At 34.5% G+C, this 21065-nt stretch overlaps 1 protein-coding gene and 1 non-coding gene across 2 annotated transcripts in view; one reads left to right on the top strand and one right to left on the bottom strand.

Moving 5' to 3' along the window:
• Window positions 1–8137: 8137 nt before the first annotated feature.
• LOC136035921 (small nucleolar RNA U3) lies at window positions 8138–8347 on the bottom strand. Its single transcript, XR_010619567.1, has one exon. It is a non-coding gene; the product is annotated as a small nucleolar RNA U3 (small nucleolar RNA).
• Window positions 8348–15690: 7343 nt separating this feature from the next.
• Window positions 15691–21065, top strand: part of LOC136035214 (facilitated trehalose transporter Tret1-like) — a 136630-nt gene continuing 131255 nt past the window's right edge. The window contains exon 1 of the mRNA XM_065716830.1: window positions 15691–15779. The gene's annotated coding sequence lies outside the window, so the exon portion shown is untranslated. The remainder of the gene's footprint in view (window positions 15780–21065) is intronic.

The following is a 21065-nucleotide window of genomic DNA, read 5'->3' as shown; positions in this document are numbered from 1 at the left end:
CGTGCTATAATCTAGCAAACAAACCCTTATGGCTACATAGCGGTTCAAGCTTTAGCAATATCCTCCTAAAATTTTAAATGGGATATTAGTAGGGTTGTTACTTGAATTTATTTCTCATCCAATTGGTGCTATTTGTTAAAAATTGTTTAAATTAGGATAATTTTTTGGATGGGAGGAAATTGACTCCTATTTATTACACAATTTTCTAACATATTTTCTTCTCCTTTATAACTTCAAAAAAATGTATATCACTTAAGGGGTCTTCATAGGCCACCGGATCTTTGGTCACCCAGTCGCATAGTTTAACAGCCAATAATAGTTAAACAATGTCTTTGAAAATTTTTTTTCGCCAAGCCTAACGAGTCGAGATAGTGAAAAAAGTGAAAATAGCTACTGAGCAGGAGAGTACATCCGTGTAGCTAAGTGATGATTATATTATCAAATGTTTGTAATTTTAATGAAGTTCGATCCAAATTGAGCTATCCCAGTGCTTGTTTCTGTGAACTTTTATACGGATATAGTCGCAATAAAGTTGCATAGTATACTGCAACTTAGAAAGTTCAGTTCATTTAGTTTAGTTTTCCTTGAGAGTAATTTAACCTGAATTTAATATAAATGATTGTCAGTCGTTTAAGCATTTTAAAACTGTCAACAGAAAAAAAAATCAAAATAAAACAGAAATATATGCAAAATAATGAAACATTAAGGCAAATCACCAAATTCTCAAGATTTAGGGGAAGCACGACTGGCTAGAATCCCACCAGCCACCCTCCTCCTGCCGACGCATCAGCTTACAATACAGTAATTTAAAACAAGGTAAACACTGAAAAGTATTAGACGTGACAGGTTTGAAGCCTCCGATTTCTCTGTGATTTTTCTCGCAATTCTTGCATACATGGTTATGAGATTAAATACAACCATAACAGTGAAAAATTACATTATGAAATAAATTTCAACGTTTCCAGTACAGTTTCTGTAAATTTCACTATGAATAAAACGTTCCAGAAAATTTCGTCATTACTTGTTTTAGGATGAGCAAAGTTACTTTAATATGAAGTGCACTTATAAAGTATTGAATTTAGCTCAAACAGAGTTTAAAATTTTTCTGGAGCCGACTTCGGTTGGCAAACTAATGATGGAATTAGTAGTTCGCTATAATTTGACGTATTCTTCAACACTGTCGCAGATAGTACGTAAGAGTACTGGTGACATTTTGGTTGAGGCGTGGTGGTGAAGAGCGGGACGATTTTGAGTCGCAGCGTAAATCTTAGTAGTAGGTTAAATACATCTGGCGTATTTTCGGCGTGAAATATCACAGTTTAGATACCAATATACAGTTATGAAAACTCGATTTATTTTTAAACACAGTGCGCGGTAGCAATGCTAGCGCCTGGAAACAGGAAACTGGTATTGGTATCTAATTGGTAACAGGGAACTGGTACTGGTATTTAAGCTGTATATGCAAAAACAAAATTTCGTTCCCGCTTATGGTGTTTTAGTATAATCTACGCGTCGGAGCACGGGCTTGGAGGAGGCACCAAGTTCAGACCTCTGTGCCAAAAGCTTATCATGGGCAAGATAGGAGTTTTCATAACTGTATTGGTAACTAAGCTGTGTGAAATACTAAATCTGAAAGAAATTACTTTCGTCATTTGAATCCAATTACTTTTTGTTATAAAATGAAGCTGTTATTTTCGTATTCCATCCAACTTTATCTACATATTCTTATCTTTAATAATAATTTTATTACTATCCATAAAACTGTCGCAAACCAGACAAAGGAATAGGATATATACAAATGTCATATTCCCTTTGTAAAAATGTAAGACCATCATTTCTAGATGTTTAACAAACTTATATTGAGTGTAGGCAAAAAACCTCATTAGTCATTGTCATTCAGACTCGGACAACTGCAGACGATATTATTGAGATAATAAATTCAAACGGTTTGTTCTTGAGCTGGAACTTTAATGTGCTGTGAATTGAAGTTTTTTACTTTTTTCAGACCTTTTTTTTTACTTTTGAGAGATGAAGCATAGCTTAAGGTGGCTATGAAGCATCGCTAGCCCAAAGTACAGTAGGCTCGGGGGGATTTTGTACGGGTTAGAGGATATCCCTACTTTGCTGTGAAAGGTGATAAAACCTATAAAATAATTAATGGGAACTATATAAATACGCTCCTCTGTCAGAGATTTTAAGCTTTTATATATAAAGGACAAATGTGCGGATTAGTGGCTCTCCACTATTATGTACTTCCACCCTGTTTCTCTCCAAATGGCACTGACCTTTGATGATCTTTGGAATTTACCACGGTAATAAAGTGAAAATTTCAAAATTGATAGTTAACACAAGGGTCTTCTTTCGCAATATATACCTTGAAAAGTCCTTGGAAAGACCTAGTTAACTTAATTTTTGATATATAGGGAAACAATTTCTTAAGGCTCAGTGATTCAAGATTTATTTCTCAGTGATTCAATTTCAATTCAGTGATTCAAGATTAAGCTCAGTGATTCAATTTTACTATCAATATTGTAAGTGCATAAGAAAATAGTTGTGATATAATTCTTTTCAGTAAAGCGCAAATGACACAGTAGGCTTTAGACTTATACAGTTAGAGAATGGGGCGGAGACCAAGATCTTGTCTGTAGTGATTTTTTCGTTTTAAGTTTAATTTGAATATTCAGTTAAATTTTACTCGTTCTAAGATTTATTGGCTCATTCACACTAGTATTTGTTGTATGTTTGCTGGCTATGATCGTTTTACTTAATTTTTGTTCGTTTTAGGTTTCATTTATTTTTAAATAATAATTTCGGGTCGTTTTGGGTTTCATTTGTTCTTTAATTTGTTTGTTAGAGGTGTTTACAAGTTTAAGTTTGCTATGCGTGAATGTAAAGAAAACGGTTTTACTGACATTCTGTAGAGTGGGCGATTCTGTTGATGTAAGTAGTAAAGTCCTATTATGTGAAGAACCTATTTTACAAGTTAAATCACTACGGTACCTTGACTTCCATATTGATTTTAATCTATCGTAGAAGTATCATAGCGACATTATTTCCGCCAAAATTTCCAAAAAAGTGGAGTTGGCATCCTCAGAAGACTGAAGCATATTCTGCCAGAACGTACTCTTCGCACGATATATTTTACAATAATCTATCCGTATATATCATACGGATGTTAGTTTGGAGCAGGAATTTTTATGCTAATTACAAGTGTGTGCAAATTCTACTAAATAAAGCAGCAAGAACAATTGGGCAGTAAGTAAAAAAGGTTAAAGACACCAGTGCAGGCTTAAAGCCTCCAAGGCTGCTCAATGTTGGACAGATAAGGGACTATCAAGCGGCAGTGTTTGTGTTTGATTATATGCATAATCTAGTCCCGGAAACTTTTAATGAATTTTACCGTTTTAGAAGTTCTGTTCATGAGCATGATACAAGAAGATGTGATGACTTGGTTGTGGATATTCAAAATAGTGTGAGATCTGGTTTCACTTTGAAGTATCTCAACCCTTCTGTATGGAATTCACTTCCTGTGAGTGTTGGGAGGCTGACCACCTCCCACAGTTTAAAAAAAAGATGAAAAGAGTATTTGTTTGGGAATTAGTTGTTTTTATATTTGGCGGGGAGGGGAGGAGGTGGAGTGGGTTATAGAGCTGGAGGGAGGAGGGGTTGGGGTGGGAACTGTTGTATTTGGATGAGGGTTTTTACCCTGGGAGTGTTTGAGAGAAGGTGATTTTCCTTTTTCTTTTTGTTATTATTACTTTTAATTTAGGATGTCTTTAGGAATGTTTATGTAGTGAATTGCTACGTGTTGGCAAAATTTAAATTTTCCCCTAGCGTAGTGATTTATATCTGTAATAATTTACACTTTTGTTTATTATGTAAATAAAAGTCAAATAATAGTAAATTCTGGTCGTTTTGAGTTTGACCTATTATACAAATTTGTTTCTGTTGGTCTTTAGTTTAATATGGCCCTTTACCTCTCTTTGAAAATTTCTTTTTCGGAAAGTTTTTTTTCTAATAAATTTCCATTAGTTTTTTGTTGCCAAAGTTTTAAGTTTTTCAAACATTCCCTACTTCGACATCAAAGTTTTTTTCCAAAAAAACACCGTTTCATCAAAGTACCAAAAACATCAAAGTGATGGTTTTTTTTTTCAAAATTAAAGTTTGAAAGTTCAACATCCCCCTTTACATTCCCTGAAAGTAGTCACAAATAAATATAGTGGCAGTTGAATTTAGTCAGAGTTACAATCCCAACCAGTCTCATTTGTAGCCGCAATAGCAGCAGAAGTGGTAGTAGTTGTAGTGACCGACTATTTTAGTTGCCAATATCCACTAAAATTTTAACTTAATACCTTCAGCTGTTCCTTAGAGATTGGTGATACGTGCTTTTGACAATTAGCACACACAGTACGTTTTATTTGCTCAGCATACCTCTTTGTAGCTGTGAGGGGCAATACAATCTCAGTTATCATAGTTATTAGAGGTTTTGTCCATTTTGAACAGCATGTCTGTTTCACAACTTATATTACTTATTTTTGGAAGAAGGGGAACTAGAAAGGGCAGGGGTGGGGGCTGGTGATTGTCCAACGACGTTTGAACACCCAGGATCAAATATTTCCATTTTCCTAATGATAAATCCTTCAAAAAACAAAGGACACATTGCATAATTCACAATCCCAGGACCGGGGAATTATAGCTGCCTCAAAATTTTAATCTAATGCATCTGGGGAAAAGTGAAAGGAGGGCTGGTTGCCCTTCAATCGCTTTTGACTGTTGACAAGGGCACTAGAACCTCCGATTTCCAATTGAGTGATCTCCCTCGGAAGTTTATATGACCACCCCTTCCGTATGTAGTTCCTCAGCGACAAAACAAAACACTGAAGCCTTATAGCTCTTAACTAGCGGTGCCTCCGGAAACTCAAAACAAAGAAAGTTAGTTCTTACCAGTAATTGTCCATTGTCTATATTACTGCTTCCACCAAATAAGTTGGAAAAGGATTGCAAATACGCACAATTTGGTAATAATTGGGGTTAAAGTTTTGAAGAGATGCCATTCCGACATTCTGTAGCTTCTGTATGGCCCAGACAATCTGTCTAGGTTTAAGGTAGAGGAACATCCAAATAACAAAATGATTTAAAATATAACCTTGCTTATATCCATAGCTTTCGTACTTCTTATTGAAAATTCAAGTGAATTTTGAGTTTTCAACCTCTTCTCGAATTCAAAGGAAAAAAGGGAAATTATGACGTTTGAACTGACAAAACAAAAACGAACTAAGAACTACATTTTATTATGTAAACAAATGGTTAAGTTCATTAGGAATATTTCACGATACATCCATCACAAACCTATGCACAAGAAAAGGAGTGGGGCTGAGGGTTGCCACCAGGATCAGTTCATAAAATCCTTTAATTGTCTAGATATGCGTGCTACACAGCAAATTTTGGATTTAGAGTAAACTAAATTTTTACTGCAACATGCAAATTCTTCGTTTAGGTTTATTAGAGCCTGGTACGCTTGGCAGACTTGACTTGCTAAAAGATAACAAACCGTGTATTGTTCAACAAGAGAGGTACCCGTATACTTCCACCGTTTACTCAAGCCAAATTAATTGAACACTTGGAAAACTATAGGTTATCTCACTAATATTAGCTCTATGACTATCTACCTTGGTTCTACTGCCCTAGCAATGATGATGCATGGACAGTTAATAGATAGGTATACCTATTAACTAACCTCCCTTTTATACAATCATAATAAGAGGGAATTAATGCCAAGTTTTTCTTCTCACTCATTTGGACTTTCTGTCTTGGCTTTTTCTACAAATAGCCATGACTTGATGCCCGCAACTATTCCATTTTAATTCTAAAGATTATAGAATTAAAATTCTAGATATTATTTTTTAGGACAATTTCTTTTTATAGAACCGAAATTGGCCCCGATGGTCAGGGCTGCCAAATTTTTTTTAAGGAGTGTGTCATATTTTTTCCTAAAATGTGCTTTTTGTGTCATCTCAGATTCCATAATGTGTCACAAAATGTGTCAAATTTTTTTGCTACAAGTGGTATCATATTTAATTGTCAAATCTTTATTTAGAGTTTTGAATATATAATCTTTTCCAAATCAGTTCAAAAAGGAGTAAACTTAACCTTATCCTATTATCTTGACCTTTTTGTGACGTCATGAAAGAAATAGAAATATTCGATTAAATTAATGTTACACACTATGAAATTGTGTCTGGGCGGCCAACGAGGCAAGTTTACATTTATAAAAGTTTTAGGGACAATCAATTCCGACAGCAAATTGAAAATAGACTTTTCGTATGACGTCGTAATCGTAATCGGCTCTTTTAGAAAAGGTAGAGGATGTGTCGACCATGTTTTCACTCTTAGGTTAATAATTGAGAAGTCCCTTCGTTGTCAAACACCTTTGGTCCTTAGTTTTATCGATTATGAGCAAGCTTTCGATTCTGTTGATAGAACAGCGTTAACAAAGGTCTTATCGTTATATGGTATACCAGAAAAATACATTAAAGTGATTTGCGCTATGTACGAGAATAATACTGCTGCGGTTAAGGTAGGAAATGAGGTTAGCAACTGGTTTTGTATTAAATCAGGAGTTAAGCAGGGTTGTGTTCTATCCCCCTTTATATGGATCATTTTGATGGACTTCGTCTTAAGGAGCACAGGAAAGGCAATTGGAGACCATGGAATCAAATGGGGAGGAAGAACGCTCCTGGACTTAGATTATGCTGATGATTTAAGCATATTAGATGAAAGTGTGAGCAAAATGAATGAATTTTTAGAGGTTTTACGAGTTCAGGGTGCTAAAATAGGCTTGAAAATTAATGTTAAGAAGACTAAGTCACTAAGGTTAGGAATAAGTGAAGATGAACAGGTGACCTTAGGTAACGAAAAGATTGATCAGGTTGGGAGCTTCAGTTACCTTGGTAGTATTATTAGTAAAGATGGTGGGAGCAGTGAAGATGTTAAAAGTAGAATAGCTAAAGCTCAGGGTGTTTTTTCACAGTTAAAAAAAGTTTGGAAGAATAGAAAGATAAGCCTACAAACCAAGATTAGAATATTGGAAGCTACAGTGATGACAGTGGTCAAATATGGCTCTGAAGCATGGACACTCCGAAAAGCAGATGAAAATTTACTAGATGTTTTCCAGAGAAATTGCTTACGGATTGTTCTGGGTACCCGGCTGACTGACCGTATTTCAAACAGTAGGTTGTACGAAAAGTGTGGTTCAATCCCGCTTTCTGGGGCTATAATGAAAGAAAGGTTGAGATGGCTAGGCCACGTTCTACGGATGAAGGATGACAGATTACCGAAGATTGTCCTTTTTGGCCAACCGTCTGGGGCTACACGGAAAGCAGGTCGTCCTTGTCTGGGTTGGGAGGATGTCATAAATAAGGATTTAAAGGAAATGGGAACTTCCTGGGAGGGTGTAAAGAGGGAGGCTTTAAATAGATTAGGTTGGAGGAGGAGCGTACGTAGCTGTGTTGGCCTCAGGCGGCTTGGTGCTGCAGTGAGTTATTAGTAGTAGTAGTAGTAGTAATATGTAAGCCATTCAACCAGCTTCAATCTAGTATTTCTGTCATATTTTTTGGTGCCTTTTTAGGCCAGATGGATTATTCTGAAGGAAAGCAATCTCTGGAAATTTGTAATCTTGTCCAAGGTTGGATACCCCTCCTATACTCCTAAAAATGGGAGTTGCTGCCTATGCACACAGCTTTGGTAAACTGCATGCTGTTTAATTTTTGCTATTAAGTACGCACCAGTTAGCTACATCAAATACTCAATCAAGAAACCAATTTACTTTTCTTTTATTACCATTTAAGAATCAAGACTAGGATGACAAAAATGTGTCATTTTCGTCGATTTTGTCATCATTTCGACTGAATGTGTCATTGCGTCACGAAACATCAAATTGTGTCATTTTGACAGCCATACCGATGGTACTCTAAACAGTCTTCTTTTGAAATAAATTTATCAACAATTTCATTTACTCAACTTTCTCACAATGCTTAAAAATATTTATCCTTATAATTTTTGGCACATATATTATTTCATTAACATGACATACCAAATTTATCAAACAGGACTAAATAGGTGTTAATTAACTTCCAAAACCACTCGGATTACATCTACCTCATCCCAGCTGAAATATTATCAGCCAGGAACATTCCTCAATGACCAGGCTTAGACATTAGCCTAAGCCGATCCTTTTCATGCTCAGAGGTAGACGTTTCCACTCATCATCGTGGTTTGTGGAAGCGTCGGTTTCCCAGCGAAACCTTAGCAATCATACTACAGAAATGATCCTGTGAAGTATGATCTTAATCTTTATCGGCTCCTACGTTATTCTTATACAAAAATGACAAAAACGATTGTTCCTCATTTATTGATATACTGTAAGAACTCTATAAGCAAAACAAGAATAAAAAATCTATATAATATTTCTCTATTATTGCGAAATATTAATTATAAGCTAAAAATAGGTATCATGCTAAAAATTACTGAAAATACTGCTAAATATGATTTCCGTTCAAAAAATTGATTCCTATACGAGGGACTAGAGACTCTCCAGAATAGAATCGCAAATTAGATAATCAAATATTCTACCTATTGACATGGGATTACTCTTAATAAATGCAATCTGACTGGTGCCAGGATTACGATAGCTTAATAAAAGTAACCTCATTGATGAGTATACGCGAATATGAACGCAGTTCGAAACGCAAAGTGGAGATGCTGTACGATAATTTACGATCTCAAAATGGAGATGAAATTGAATTTGAAAAAAAAGAAAAAGAAAAAACTAACAATGTTTTGGTTAGTCTTTCATGGCGATAAATAGCACACACAAAAAATCATACGACTATATAATAGCAGAGGCTAACTAGCCTCTTGGATTGGCGACCATTGAGGTTTTAACAGCCGAGAAACTGCGACATGCTTGCCTATTTATGGCGTAAGGTGGCATTGTGTTGCGAAGAATTTGTATTCACAGGTGTTGTATTACTAAAAAAAAAAAAAAAAAAAAAAAAAAAAAAAAAAAAAAAAAAAATGTGGACACGGTGTTTAAAACTTGTTTAGTAGAAATCCAATCCAAAACACTTGCAATGCACATTTGCCTCAGGTGCAGATATTTTGATTAGATAATCTAACTGTTTTAGTAGTTTTATAATTTTTGACATTGTATTTTTATTAAAATAAAGTAGAAGAAGCAGTAAGTATAAGCAAATTGAAAACGAAATTTTTCCTACATCTTCATCACCATTCCTGGAAAATAAAAATAAGTAGACCAAATTAAATTAATTCTAACGTGTAATGCGATATTTTGTATTCAAACCTGTTCGTATTTTACAGGATTAAATATATATAAAAAAAAAGTTTTTTTTAACTGAAAGTAAGGAGCGACATTAAAACTTAAAACGAACAGAAATTATTTCGTATATGAAAGGGGCTGCTTCTTCAAGTAATTTCTGTTCGTTTTAAGTTTTAATGTCGCTCCTTACTTTCAGTTAAAAAAAACTTTTTTTTTATTTAATTTCTGAGCGTTTTTGAATCAATGCATATTTTGATTTTGGCTCTCCGCAGAGGAATAGTTAAAACGAAATTTGCATAGTCATTTTTTTGGCTAAATGGCTTTCTCATAGTTTTGATCGAATGATTTTGAGAAAAAAAGGAGTGGAGGAGGAAGCCCAGTTGCCCTCCTAGTTTTTAGTTACTTAAAAAGGCAACTGGAACTTTTAATTTTTTACGAATGTTTTTATTAGTATAAGATATACGTAACTTATAAATTAGCATACGTAATGAACTTTTGTATTCTAGTGTTTTTATTACATGTATGAGGGGGTTCACCCCCTCGTCAGTACCTTGCTCTTTACACTAAAGCTTAAATTTTGTCCCAGTTCATTAAGAATGACCCCTGAATCACAAAAGCCGTAGAATAAATAGTTGAAATTACCAAAAATACTCAGCGTAAAGAGCAAGGTATTAGGAAGAGGTGAGCCCCTCATATGCGTAATAATTTCTGTTCATATTAAGTTTTAATGCTGCTTCTTACTTCCGGTTGAAAAAACTTTTTATATTTATTTTTTCATTGTTTTTTTTTTAATAATGCTAGAAAATCCTGCGCTCCCTTCATGGAAATTTTCTTCCCCCATGACAAATTCCTCGATAGAAAGTTCTCCCAACATATCCCCCTCTTCTCAACCCCTCCCCTAAACCAAAAAATTCCCCTGAAAACGTCTATACACTTACCAATAACCATTACTATATGTAAGCACTGGTCAAAGTTTGTAACTTGTAGCCCCTCCCACGGGGACTGTGGGGGAGTAAGTGGTCCCCAAAGACATAGTTATAGGGTTTTTCGACTACGCTGAATAAAATAGCTATCTCAGAATTTTAATCCGTTGACTTCGGGAAAATAATTAGCGTGGGAGGGGGCCTAGGTGCCCCCTCCCAAAAGATTAAATTGATTCCTTTGCGAAGAACTAGAGCCAGAATGAAACTACGATCTCAAAGTAGAGATGAGTTTGAATTTTAAAAAAATGAAGAAGAAAAAACCAACCGTGTTATGTTTAATCTTTCATGACAATAAATAGAACAAAAACCCCAAACAACGGCTTTATCAAACAGTTTGTGTAACGGACTGTAGTAGGGAGCGATCCAGCTCAATAATAAGCAAAACTTTGAAAAATGGGATCTTGATACTAATAGATAGATCAAAAGAATTGGATTTTTACGCTGATTTTAAATATATAAGTTGCATCAAGTTAGTTTAACTTATCAAAAGTTACGAGCCTGAGAAAATTTGCCTTATTTTGGAAAATAGGGAGATACACCCCCTAAAAGTCATAGAATCTTAACGGAAATTACATCATCGCGTTCAACCTACCAGTGAATCCTACTGTAGAAGTCTCAAGCTCCTATCTACAAAAATATGGAAATTCGTAATTTTTGCCAGTACACCGATCACGGTTGCGTGTTTATTTGTTTTTTTTTTTGTTTTTTGTTTTTCTCCAGGGGTGATCGTATCGACCCAGTAATCCTAGAATGTTGCGAGAGGGCTCATTCTAACGGAAATTAAAAGTTCTAGCGCCCTTAATTTTAGAATCATTAATTTTTTTAATTCCAGTAAAGATAAGACCCCAGTTACTAGCCAAAGAGGGGTCTATCAAATACCTTGTGACTGTGGAAAATACTATGTTGGCAGGACCCATCAGAATCTAGAAAAACGGCTAGAACAGCATAAAAAAGACATAGACTAGGCATTAATTTCAAATAGTTACAACAACTCCTTTGATTCTGCTTTATGTTGGCATATATTTAATAATCTTTCACACATGATACTTTAAAAAAAAATCTTCACTCATCAATAATGATTTGGGGATAAAACAGGTGGTTCGGGAATCAATCGAAATTAGTCTCAAAATAAATAATAATATTTCTTTGAACAGGGACTTAGGGGAGTACTCACTAAATTCTTTATACTCAAATTTAATTAAAAATGATCTAACAAAATATTTTACTAAACTGATTTATAACGGTATTGAACCAGTTACGAAAAGCCCATAAAGACAGGCTGGTAAAAATGCACGGTTGGCTCTGAGAAATTGCATTTAATCACTTTGTTCTCTTTTCAACTCAACTCAACTTTTTCTTTATTCAACCCAAAAAACACACAAACAATATTATGCCCCAACAGAGAGCAGAGCTCGTAAGGCTGGGACAGTGCAAAAACAGAAGAAAAAACATCAACATCTCATCGTAATAATGATTTCAAAGTATAATACGGTAAAAGACAAACAAAATAGAAAAAAAAACTCATAAAAGATAAGTAAATATGTAAATATCGGGCAGGAGGGGCGTGGGAGGCCATCCCAGACACAGGGACACAAAAACAAACACACAAGTAAGAAGATCAAATAATTTAATTTTCCATCATCAATGGTGAATAATCAAAATTTTAGCAAACAATCTTTAATATTTGCTTTTTAAAATCTAGCTGAGATTTTTGCTGAGATTTTTGGGATGGATCAAGCAGAATTTTATCATTCAGCTTATAATTGTTAGCAATGAAGGGTATTTGGTATCTAATCGAAAACCTTGACCTTTCAGAGCTTACAAAAGGAATTTGATACATCCTAGACCTCCGACAATCCGAACGAGAAAGTAAAATTAACAGAGATTTATCATAGAAATAATTTTTAGAATTTTGGATTTGAAAATGCCATATGGAAGTATTTAATATTCGTATATCATTTAAATCCAACAAATTTAAGAAGAGGAATAATGTTTTAGTTTCCGAAACATTTTCAAGTTTTGAAGGTCGATGTAAGAAATTTCCAAGTATTCTTATTGCCCTATTTTTTAGTACCTGTAAGGGTTTTATATGCTTCCAAAATGCATAAGATATACAACTGAGCAATAATTCAAATAAGAAGTAATTAGAGAGTGGTAAATTGTTTTTAAAATGGTAAAAGGAAAAATATTCTTCACACGGTACATAGACCCAATATCAAGAAAAACTCCTAAATAACGATATGATTGGACCCTACAAATTTTTTGATCACCAACCTGTAGCTCCTCACAAGAAATCTCTCGAGTGGAACGTTTTGAACGACCAAAAACCATAAAATTAGTTTTCTTAAAACTCGGTACTAGATTATTAAAAACAAACCATCGATTAACTAAGATAACACTTATAGTCAGATTTTCGATCAATGTCGATGAATCCCTAGCTTTAACTGTTATAGCTGTATCATCTGCAAATAGAACTGTATGGCTAATATTCTCATGCAAACCTCGGGGAAGATCATTAATATAGATCAAAAATAAAAGTGGACCTAATACTGAGCCTTGTGAGACACCAATATCAATAAGACTTTTTAAATTAGTCATTTTTCTACCGACATTTACTGTGATTTTGCGTCCGCATAGGTATGATTTAATAATTTGCAATCCTTTTCCTCTTATGCCGGAATTTATCATTTTGTCAAGAAGAATTTCATGATTTAAAGTGTCAAATGCTTTTTTTTATATCATAGAAAACAGTAGCCACATGGAAATCATCATCTAAATAATCATTTATTTCTAATAAAAGGGCTGCAACTGCTTGTTCTGTCAAACGGTTTACCCTAAATCCAAATTGATATTTCGTAAAGAAACTTATTTTATCTAAATAGCTAGAAATCCTTTCTTTTAAAATTTTTTCAAACACTTTAGATAATGGCGATAAAATTGCAATTAGACGATAATTACTTACATCAGATATCGCCTTATTTATACAACGGAATTACTCGGGCAATTTTCCATCTACTAGGAAATATACCTGAATTGATACTCAAATTGAAAATGTGGATAAGTGGTTCAAAAATAACTCCGGCAATACTCTTTATGGAGAGAATACTCTTAGGAGGAAGCCTAGCTTCCCTCCGATTTTTTGGTTACTTAAAAAGGCAACTTTAAATTTTTTACGAATGTTTTTGTTAGTAAAAAATATACGTAACTTATAAATTAGCTTACGTAACGAACTTCTGTATTCTCATGTTTTTATTACATATATGAAGGGGTTCACCCCCTCTTCCGTACCTCGCTCTTTCAGTTTTTTTTTTCGTTTTAAGTTTCAATTCTACTCCTTACTTTCAATTGAAAAAACTTTTTCATACCTATTTTTTCATTGTTTTTTTTTTAAATAATGGCAGAAAATCCTGCGCTCCCTTCATGGAAATTCTCTTCCCCCATGAAAAATTCCTCGATGGAAAGTTCCCCCAACATATACCCCTCTTCTCAACCCCTCCCCCAACCAAAAAATCCCCCTGAAAGCGTCTGTACACTTCCAAATAACCATTACTATATGTAAGCACTGGTCAAAGTTTGTAACTTGTAGCCCCTCCCACAGGGACTGTGGGGGAGTAAATCATCCCCAAAGACATAGTTATAAGGGTTTTCGACGACGCTGAATAAAATGGCTATCTTAGAATTTTCATCCGTTGACCTTGGGAAAATAATTAGCGTGGGAGGTCGCCTAGGTGCCCTCCAATTTTTTTGGTCACTTAAAAAGGGCACTAGAACTTTTCATTTCCGTTAGAATGAGCCCTATCGCAAGATTCTAGGGCCACTGGGTCGATACGATCACCCCTGGGAAAAAAACAAAAAACAAATAAACACGCATCCGTGATCTGCCTTCTGGCAAAAAATACAAATTTCCAGATTTTTATAGATAGGAGCTTGAAACTTCTACAATAGAAGTTCTCTGATACGCTGAATCTGACGGTGTGATTTTCGTTATGATTCTGTGACTTTTAGGGGGTGTTTCCCTCTATTTTCTAAAATAAGGCAAATTTTCTCAGGCTCGTAACTTTTGATGGGTAAGACAAAACTTGATAAACTTATATATTTAAAATCAGTATTAAAATTCGATTTTTTTGATGTAGGTATTGGTATCAAAATTTCATTTTTTAGAGTTTTGGTTACTATTGAGCCGGGTCGCTCCTTACTACAGTACGTTACCACGAACTGTTTGACTAACAGGGCGCTTTGCTATTAAACGATATGACTTTATTTCACTGAAACATCACTTGGAAAACTATGATGTTCATGTCCTTGGGCGTTCGGAAAGTCGTTAACCTCTGGTATGCTATCACTAAATGAATATTTTGTAATTGAGCCGTCAGGTCTTTTCACAAACAAGTTTGTCTGAATCCTGAATCCCCTTTGATCCATGCCTCATATCCAGGAATCTTCCGCAATTTATCCCGTTTCGCTAAAATCAGCTTACGTATTTTACGAATTTTGGCTGGCACATCATCACTAATAAACAAGTTGCTATTATTTCCATGAAATGTCTTGTCCTTCAGCTTGCTGGCATTTTTTTTTAAATAGAAAACTTGTCGTCTATTTTATTTAGTGTCACCTTTAAGAATTTACGATTTCTGTCATATTGCGAGATTGTAAAATTTACTTCAGGCAATTCTAATCCATGGCGAACAACTTCTATGAATAAAGCTTTAGCGTTATCAATATCATCACAAACTGAATTCCATATGATGATATTATTATCTAACTTCGCGGCTTCCAATTTCACAATCCGACACATAGAATCTTCATTTGTTCGTTTTAATTTTATTAATTTATCGGTACAAATTTTTAATTGCAAATTGAGGCAGGACGTATCATTTGAAATTTTTCCATTTGATTCACTATTAACCATCTTATTTTTAAGAACCGAATGTTCTTTATCCAGATTATCGACCCTTGTAGTAAGAGTACCTAATTGATTGCATAAATTGTCTAATTTATTACCATTTTCTTTTACGATTTCAAGAATTTGCTTAAAACCTGCAGCTAGTATTGATATTTCCGGTTTCGAGCTAGAGCTATCATCTGAGGTGTCTAATGAAATATTCGTAACTTCTCGTTTCGGATTTTTCCTTTTACGTCCCATTGTACATTAAAATTGTACTAATATCCAAATATTAATAAGTATTACTAAATATCCAACAGTTCTTGAAATAATGTTTTCAGCATTGAATGAGTATCCAACAGTTCATGAAATAATATTTTCACATAAATCCACACAGAGGTCTTAAATGCGTCTTACTCTGACGAGAGCATTGAATGAACTGTTTTGTTTGAATGAATTTATCATCTCAGCTCACTCTTTTTGTCAGTCCTGGTTGAATTTCGTTAAAGTAAGGATGCTAGGGCAGTTTTAAAATGTTTAAAAAAAACATTATTAGTTTTAATTCTAGCATTTTAATGTAAGTTTATTTATATATGCATATTTTTTTTTCTCTCTTTTTCTCATATTGTGCTGAAAACGGCCCTTGGACATAGGGCCGAAATATTCACAGAATTGATTTCCACTGTCTTGAAAAGATTTTCCCTATTGTTTCAACTTTGTATTTGTTTATTTCCATCATCTCATTTTGATATTAATTGCGGGATTTCTCAAGGGCCAGTTTTAAACCCATATTATATCTAGTTGATGTTGATACAATGTGATTTTATTTGTCCGAGTGTATTTACACATTTTTGCCGTTTCTAGTCAAATCTTGATTTGACAGCGTCCTATATAGGCCTACATATTGTAAAAAAAGCTGCTAAACAAAAAGTAGAACACCTTCAAATAGGATTTACCTAGATCTTTGTTTAACTATTTACGTCAATATCATACTAGTCTAGGTGTTCCCCCTCCCCACCGCTAGTTGGTCTCCAATCACTTTCGACTTATAGAAAAGAACTAGAACTTTCAATTTCCGATCTAATGAGCATTCTTTAAAGTTTATACGACTACGTGGTGGAGGTGGGAATGAAGAAGGGGCAGTCCCCCTTCTATACAAAATAAAATCTGCTCATTTTGGGATTTAATATTACTCTAAGGTTATAAATATTCCCAGAAATCAAGAGGGATTAAATATAAATTTCATGTTTTTGATGAGTTATTTAAAGTCCCCCCCCCCGAGGAAATGGCCCCCTCCAAACAAATTTCTTGATACGACCCTGGGGGATTAAAGAACAACTTCCTCCACCTCCACTGTCCTTTAGTCTCTTCCTTAGAATTAAATTTTTGTTTATATGAGAGTTAGGACGTTTTGACAATAACATGTGCCCTTTGAGGCATTTCCCTCCCTCCCTAACTGTAAAACAATTAGAAAACCCCATTGCAGAGGCTTAAAGCTCTTATATGCAAATTTTTGGAATTGTAAAACAATAAGGAGTTTACATAAGACAATGAAATTTGTTTTGACCTTAAAACATTTCGTCTAGTTAAAGAGGGGGGGAGATGGCGCAAAGAATGCATTTTAATTCCAAAGCTTCCAAACTCTCATTGAGCCTTCAGTAAATACAGAATTAATTCTAAGGGAAAGACGAAGGGAGGGTGGAGGAGAAAATTGAAATATAATCACCAAGGCCGTATTTGAACTTTTGTGGGTTGGGGGTATTTTTTCAGAGAGGATACAAAAAACCATAAAAACTTATCAAAATATGAAATTGATATTTAATCTGTCTGGATTCAGGGAATATTTCTCGTCTACGACGTTATTATAAAGTAAGGACTAAAGTTAAACCACAAAATTAGCAGAATGTATTCTCTATAAGAGGTGGACTGCCCCTTTCTCATCCCCACTTCCACCAGGTGGTCGTAAAAACTTTGTTCGGTGCTCATTACGTAAGAAATTGAGAGTTCTAGTCCTCTTTCTATAAGTCAAAAGTGAATGTAGACTAAAGAGCCACGACGAGGGGGATTTTTGGGTACAGAGATGTTTTCTGCAGAGGCTATTTTCAGGGGGAGGGGTAAACGCCGGCTCTTATATCACACTTACGAAAAAGCGTTCAGCTGTTTCTTAGCTGGATATATGATAAAGAACAAACCTAATAGAATCGAGCACCAGAGTTACTCAAAAATGACAATTAAAATAAAATCATGCTGTATAAGAAGATGTAGTTTTAATAAAAATCATAATTTATTTGAATAATATGTTTTACTCTACACAGAAAGCACTACATGCAGAAAATTCCATTCAACTGAGCCCTCAAGTAGCTCCCTATTTATCCCACTGGCAGTGAAGGAAAAACTTTTTTTTTTGTATTTCAAAAGATGTTTTAGGTAAGCGTCGATTTCTCCTTTTTTATCTCTAGCTAGATATTTGCACCCCTTTGTTTAACCTGAGTCATTAGCACATCATCTCTTTCACTTAACTCTTTCCCTTTGATTAGGAGACTGTTGCAAAGTTTGCTTGACACTGGTGGTAGTTCTGTTGTAATACATATTCCAGATCATTTAAGCTTAGAAACAGATTTATAAACGCTTTGGATCTGAAGTCCAAGTCCACTTAATGAGATGATGACAGGTCTTGCTTTGGGTCTTTTGCGCAAAGTAATCCTGCCTGCAGGTTTATCAGAAAGACATCTTGTCATATGAAAACTGTTAGCTGTTAGGCCAGGTATTTTTTCAAAAAGATTTTCGAACATTAAACATGACCTTTTGAGTTGGGCGTTTGGACGGTAAACGATGAATTATTACGTTCAATTGTCTTTCTTTAACTTCAAAGTCCAGTAACTGTTTTTCAAGCTCATCACTGGGAGCCTTTTCAAGAGTAGAATCATTCTCAAGAAATGTAATTTTACTCCCGTGTTAAGAAGAGCAGGTTTACAGCTCCATAATCTCACCGTTCGTACAGTCAAGTTTTTTTGAAAGTTTGGCTGAGACCGGAGAATCGAGTCAAGTTTTAAATTCAGACTTTCTGTAAAGGCATCAAAACTTACTTGCGTCACAGCCAACATGATGCGTTACAATAAATAATTTCCCTGATCCGTCTTCATTAAATTACAATTCCATAATTTCTTTCTGAGTCAGTTAAAAACAGCGCCATCTATTGAAACTAATTTTTCGTTGCACTAGATAGCGTTGAACAGAAAATTTTAAGATTTCTGCTTTAACCAAGGAAACCGTCTCCAAAAAGCAGTTTCAAACTGCTGTACAATCTATTGAAAATATTCAAAAATCTAGGTACCTTATTTCAGTCACCCACAACTTGTCTCTGGTATATTTAAAATCACCAAGGTGTTTCGATAATTTTAAGTGTTCATAGCTAGATAGATGGTGATAGATGATCTTAAAATTTCGAAAACCAGATTTTATAAATTTTGCCAGTTATAACTTTGACCATAAGACGTTTTGTTAACCTTTAACAAAATAACGAGTTGACATCCTCTCATAAACGTCCAAAATATCGCATCTTTAAATAAAATTAGTCTATCCTGAAATCCCGAAAACCAAATTTTGAACTTTACCACTTGTATTTTCGATAATAAGGCGTTATGTAAACATTTTACAAAATGGCAATTCAGCATCCTCTCCTAGCCATCCAAAATATTTTGGATGCTTAAAAAAAGCATTTTCGATGCTTCGTTTCAGTGTAATCTTATTTTGCTTCAAAAATACAGAATAAGACTGCTCGTGTCCTTCAGTCATTTCTACCGTTTCCTTCCCTTTTGCCAAATAAATCAATTAAAGAATCGTAATATACAATTGTGGATATTCTCTTAGTGAGTCTTACTCTCCAGTCTTCCATATTTTTGTTTAAAGTTAAATTTGACCGTGGAGATCTACCTAAATATTTTAATGAAATGAACCTGTGTTCTTTATATCAAGAAATTCCCGTTTCTACTCGATCTGAGCCACGTCTATTAATCCTTTTTCCATTTGCATCTATGCATTTTCCATTGTTTTTCAATTTGTAAAATCTGGTTTTTAAGATTTCAGGATAGACTTATCGCATCTAAATATGAAATATTTTGGATTTTTAGGAGTGGATGTCAACTTGCCATTTTATAAACACTCAACATAACATCTTAAGGTCAATAGTAGAACTGGTAAATTTTTTTAATCTAGTTTTTGAGATTTTGGGATAGACATACTTTATCTGAAGATGAAATATTTTGGATGTTTTGGAGAGGATGTCAACTCAACACTTACAAACTTCTTATGGTAAAAATAGAACCGGTAAAGCTTACAAATCTGGTTTTTGAGATTTCGAGATAGACTTACTTTATCTAAAGATGAAATATTTTGGATGTTTAAAAGAGGATGTTAACTCGCCATTTTGTAAAAAATAGGTCTTATGATAAACCATTTAACTGGTAAAATTTATAAAATCTGGTTTTTGAGATTTCAAGTTAGACCTATTTTATCTAAAGACGAATCGTTTTGGATGTTTAGGAGTGGATGTTAACTCACCACTTTTTAAAAAGTTTTCAGAACGTCTTTCAAAGTGTCAAAAATATATAATTGGTAACGTTTATAAAATCTGGTTTTTAAGATTTTAGGATAGACTTTTTTTTTGCCTAAAGATGAAATATTTTGGATGTTTGGTAGAGGATGTCAACTCGCCCCTTTTTAAGTGTTTACAAAACATCTTATGGTCAATAATTCGACTGGTAAAGTTTTTAAATCTGGTTTTTAGATTTCAGGATAAACCTATTTTATCTAAAGTTTTGGATATGTAGGAGAGGATGTTAGCTTGCTACTTTGTAAAAGTTTTAAATAATGTCTTTTGGTCAAAACTATCAAACAGTTCGTGATAACGAACTGTAGTAAGGAGCGACCCGGCTCAATAGTAACCAAAACTCTAAAAAATGGAATTTTGATATCAATAGCTACATCAAAAGAATTGCATTTTAATGCTGATTTTAAATAAGTTACGAGCCTGAGAAAATTTGCCTTATTTTAGAAAATAGGGCGAAACGCCCCCTAAAAGTCATAGAATCTTAACGAAAATCACACCATCAGATTCAGCGTATCAGAGAATTCTATTGTTGAAGTTTCAAGCTCCTATCTACAAAAATGTGGAATTTTGTATTTTTTTGCCAGAAGGCAGATCACGGATGCGTGTTTATTTGTTTTTGTTTTTTTCCCAGGGGTGATCGTATCGACCCAGTGGTCCTAGAATCTTGCGATAGGGCTCATTCTAACAGAAATGAAAAGTTCTAGTGCCCTTTTTAAGTGACCAAAAAAATTTGAGGGCACGTAGTCGAAAAACCTTATAACTATGTCTTTGGGGGCGACTTACTCCCCCACAGTCCCCGTGGGAGGGGCTACAATTTACGAGCTTTGACCAGTGCTTACATATAGTAATCCTTATTGGGAAGTGTACAGACGTTTTCAAGGGGATTTTTTGGTTGGGGAGGGGTTGGCAAGAGGGGGATATGTTGGGGGAATTTTCCATCGAGGAATTTGTCATGGGGGAAGAAAATTTCCATGAAGGGAGTGCAGGATTTTTTAGCATTATAAAAAAAAAAATATGAAAAGTTTTTTCAACTCGAAGTAAGGAGCAGCATTAAAACTTAAAACGAACATAAATTATTGCGCATATGAGGGGCTCACCTCCTCATAATACCTCGCTCTTTACGCTAAAGTATTTTTAGTGATTTCAACTATTTATTCTACGGCTTTTGTGATTCAGGGGTCATTCTTAATGAATTGGGACAAAATTTAATCTTTAGTGTAAAGAGCGAGGTACTGACGAGGGGGTGAATCCCTC

The sequence above is a fragment of the Artemia franciscana genome, chromosome 14 (genome assembly GCF_032884065.1).
Source record: "Artemia franciscana chromosome 14, ASM3288406v1, whole genome shotgun sequence".
Classification (NCBI taxonomy): Eukaryota; Metazoa; Arthropoda; class Branchiopoda; order Anostraca; family Artemiidae; genus Artemia; species Artemia franciscana.
The sequence above is the reverse complement of the archived record's forward strand: the minus strand, read 5'-3'. Positions and strand labels throughout refer to the sequence as shown.